The 4,464-nt window shown below is 47.0% G+C and overlaps 1 protein-coding gene across 2 annotated transcripts in view; it reads left to right on the top strand.

Moving 5' to 3' along the window:
- The first annotated feature begins 224 nt into the window (after positions 1 to 224).
- ZCCHC17 (zinc finger CCHC-type containing 17) overlaps positions 225 to 4,464 on the top strand; it is a 92,290-nt gene continuing 88,050 nt past the window's right edge. For both annotated transcript variants that reach the window (XM_004705028.2, XM_045298995.1), the window contains exon 1: positions 225 to 298. The gene's annotated coding sequence lies outside the window, so the exon portion shown is untranslated. The remainder of the gene's footprint in view (positions 299 to 4,464) is intronic.

Genomic DNA, 4,464 nt, shown 5'->3' with positions numbered 1-4,464 from the left:
GCCACCGACCGCGCCGGCACGTCCCGGGCCACGCGATTGGCTTCCGCTGAATCCTTCCCGGGAGCTTCCGGATTGGAGAAGCCAATCGGTTTGCGTCTGCCCTCGCTACGCTGCTCTCCGGCTTGTCTCCTGTTATTGGGCAACTCCTTCTGACGTCACGAGAGTGCGACTCCGGGATTGGCGGGCAGGGCTGGAGTCCCGCCCAGGCGCGCTGTGTCTTGTGGGTGGACGCGCGCCGACTAGGTTTGGTGCTTGCTTCGCTCAGTGCTGCGACGGGGCGCCCTGGAGCTAACCCCGGGTAAGTAAGTGTAAGGAATGGAACCGGCCACCCGAGTCTCCGGGTGTCACCCGTGTCATGGCGCCAGAGTTCGGCTCTTCTCAGCTGAAGATGCCGATTGCAAAGGGTGGGAAGCAGGCCCGCGTTTCATGCCCTGGATTCTCTTTCCCGGCGGGATCAGCCTGGATTTTCTGGCGGCGGATTCCAGACCCCGCGGCTGCCTCGGGGTGGGGGGTGGGGGGTCCTCTCTGGCTGACTTTGTAAACAAGACTGCTTGAGTCCAGCCCTGTTTAGGGCGCTCCCACGGGAGAAAAGGCCTCATTCCACCGCTATCAGACCTCAATGGAGGGGGCAAGATTTCGGCTACTGATGCTGCATCCTTTTGCTAGGGCCTAGTCGATGCCGCCCTACCCCCACCCCACCCCCCGAGAGGCAGGGCTGGAGAAAATGCTCACCTCCTGCATCTCGAGGATGCAGGATGGTTGAGAAATTGGAGACGCAGACCTGTAAAGTAGACCTGCTCTCAATCATCCAGCAGATATTGTGCAAAGCGTTGTGCGGACAGTAGGCCCCAAACGTGGCCCCTGGCCCCAGGGATTTTGAGCCTGTGGAGAAAAGTAAGAGGTACCTGAGGGCCTGGAGTATGCAGGAGGGCTTCTCTGAGGAGAAGGTGCCTGAGCTGATAACTGAAGGAAGAGGGGAAGGTGGGGCCTGTGGCAGGTGGGAACAAAATGTCTGACAGGCCCAAAGAGGCTGGAGTGGCTGTTGCAAAAAGAATAAAGCAGAGTTTGACGAGATGAAGGTGAAAGCAGTTAAAAGGTCAGACTTTGCAGAAATGATTTGCTTTCTTTTAGACTGATGGGTGGTCACTGAGGGTTTGGGGGTCCAGGGAAGTGGCTTGATCTCTCTGGCTTACTGGTGTGAACAGATAGGAGAGGAGCCCTAGGGGAGACGGATAGACCATGTAGGATGCTGAGCAGTAGTTCTTCAAGAGGTGGCGGCGGCACGGAGGACTGGGATATTCTAGATGTTTAGGAAGGAACATGGATAAACTTGGTGATGGATTGGATTCAGGGTGTAGAGAGAGGGGGATCAGGGATAACATGTAGGTATCTGGCTTGTACAGGTGAATAGATGTTACCATCATTGAGGTCAGGAACACCAAAAGACAAGTGCGGTTACTAAAGCTTAGGTGTTTGTTCATTGTTGTCGTTGCTTGTTTATTTTGTTCTTGGGTGGTGGTGGGATGTCATTCATGACATCTAGGAGGCAGTTTGAAATAATGACTTTGGAGCTCAGAGGATGTATTTGTGTTGGAAATAAAAACTTGGGAGTAATATATGGGGTTATTGAGTCACATCTGTAGGTAAAATCACAGCTAGGCCAGAACCTTGAATTCCAACATTTAATAACCCAAAAACAGGAGGATGGGCAGGAAACAGGAAAACAGAGAAGGAACAACTGAAGAGGAGAACCAGAGGGATTCCCCCCAAAGGGAATGGTCTCTGACAGAAATTCCTGGACTTTAGGATGAAGATGGGAAACTGTCAGCTTTATCATCCTCAGGCTCACACCTTAGTGAGAGTTATTTTGGGGGCTGATGAAACTAATGGGGCAAGGATTGAAACAATGAGATGGAGGCAGTGTTGTTCAGAGGTGTTTGTAAAAGGGGAGGAGAGGCCATGGTATGGAAAGGGGATTCAATTGAGAGGCTGATGGATAAATTGAATATCCAAGAGAAAATCTGGCCAGCAATGTAAAGTTTCTGAGAAGATGGGATCTGACTTACCGGTGGAGGGTGCAGCCTTCAGAAGATAGTTTCTTCATTTAACGCGTAGGAAGAAGGGATGAAGACTGTAGAACCAGCTTGTTTTGTATGCCTGGTCTTGGAAGATGAGTTCCTGCCTCCTGGCTTTTCTTTTCTCTGGAGTCAGAATTGGGATCATACACCTGCAGTGAGCCCAGAGATTTGAGAAGATTGCAGCAGATTTGAAAGTTACTGTAGGATATGAGAGAATACGTTTACCAAAGAAATGTACGATTTCAAGGCAGAATAAAGGACTTGTTTGAGATTGGTGATATAACTTTTTACTCAGCCATTTAGCTTTACCAGGCTGTTTAGTTGATGGCGTGCAGAAAACACATCCATGTTTGGGAATGACTGGGTTTGACTCACAACACAGTGCAACCTCTAAGGCCCCTTTTTTCTTACGGAAGAGGCTCGACGGCTAAAAATGACTTCCCGGACTCATTTTGCCGCTAAGCTGAGAATTGGATTTGGATCTGAGTTAAATGGGGAAGAAGCAGGTAGCAATAGCCATATATTTCTTGATCTTGGCAAGGGTGGTGTTATTTTGTAGGTTAGGACTTGTTCCTGGGAGTTTTGTTAGAGCTTACTTCTATCTGGTAGTAGTTTTGAAAGCCACGCAATACGGGGCAATGAATCCCTTTCTGCTTAACCTAGCTATAGTTAATGCTGTTGGCTGTAACTTTCCCATCAGGGCAAGGGTACTGTCAGACAGGTGAGCTGTCAAGAGAGTGAAGGGTATTGCTTGAATGATGGGCTGTGCAATCTAAGGGAGGAGGGCAAAGAAAAAGCGCTGATAGACGGGAAGAAAATAGAAGCCCTCTCTGTTGGAGATTCCTCCATATCCTTACTGGTCTACACAGTTGTCATTGCTTCACTACCCTACCCTGCTTGATGCTTATTTGTCATTACTTTGAACTACACTGCATAACTGATTTATATAACATCCTCACCAGCTGATGAGATTGTTGAGGATAAAGGATTGTGCAGAAAAGGGTGGCTTAGTGGCAAGTGTGTGGCCCTTGGAATGGGCTGTGATTGAACAGTTTTATTGACATATAATTCATTTACCATACAATTCATTGGCTTGAATATATTGAAGAGTGTGCAGTCATCACCACAGTCAATTTTAGAACATTTTCTTCATTTCTGTGTTCATGGGTATTAGCTCCCCATTTCTCCCCAGCCCTAGCCCTAACCCTAAACAACTATTATTCTAGTTGTCTATATAGATTTACCCATCCTGAAGTCTACATAGAGAAAAGCATATCCCCAAACCGCATAACAATAACAAAATAAAATACAGAAAAACCTCCATCCTAAAGAAAACAGGCAATAATAGAAACTAGAACGAATTAAAAATGAATTAACGGGAGAACACGTGATAAGGTATTAAAATTTAGCATAACTATATCTGCATTGATTCACGTTCTGATGCACGCCGTCTGAGGCCAAGGTTATTCACTCCCCTGGTCAGTGGTCTGAGGACATTCAGGGGGAGGTTTAATCCCTGTGCGGATTCTTTAGCTATGTGTTTTGGACAAGGTGCTTCATTCTTGTAAAATTGCCATTGAGTTGATGTCAACTCACAGCGACTGTGCAGGACAGGGTAGAACTGCCTCTAATGAGTGTCTGAGACTGACTGTCTGGGAGCAGAAAGGCTGCTCTGTCCTTCTCCCGAGGGAATGGTTAGTGGTTTCAGACTGCAGACCTGGCGGATTGCAGCCAAATATGTAACCACTAAACCACCAGCGCCCCTCGTAAAACAAGGGCAACTGTATGTAGGGTTGCTGTAAATCCAAATTGACTCTATGGCAAGGAATGAGTAATGCTTTAGAGTTGTTTCCAGGATTAAAATTAGGTTTGGAAAGTGCCTAGCACGTGGTCTGTTACGTAAGCATTCATAAATGTACTCTGGCCATGAATTAGCTAACAGTTTAAAAGAGGGTGTCCTGTAATACTGTAATGTTTTCAGTACCCAGTTGCAGTTTTCTGTGTGCATTATACTGTGCTAGGAGCCTTGATGGTGCAGTGGTACAAGTTGTGCTTGCTGCAGTTCGAATTCACCGGTTGCCTTGGGAGAAAGATGAGGCTTTCTGTTCCCATAAAGATTTACACCCTTGGAAACCCAATGGGTCAGCTCCACTCTGCCCTGTAGTTTCTCTGTGTAAGTCGAAAGCAACTCATTGTCATTGGGTTTTTGTTTGTTTTCATATTGTGCTAGGCAGTAGAGATTTGGGGAGGGAAGTTATGGCGATGTGTACGATACAGGCATGTGCACAAGTATTGCAAAATCAAGGAGAGGAAATCATGTTCACAAATAACGTTTCAGGATTTGTATCCCATCTCCATCATTCAGTTTTGTAATCTTTTTTTTTTT

This window comes from Echinops telfairi, unplaced genomic scaffold (assembly GCF_000313985.2).
Source record: "Echinops telfairi isolate 266 unplaced genomic scaffold, ASM31398v2 ScPeMD7_7457;HRSCAF=8495, whole genome shotgun sequence".
NCBI lineage: Eukaryota > Metazoa > Chordata > Mammalia > Afrosoricida > Tenrecidae > Echinops > Echinops telfairi.
Note: the sequence above shows the minus strand (reverse complement) of the source record. Positions and strands in the feature narration are given on the sequence as shown.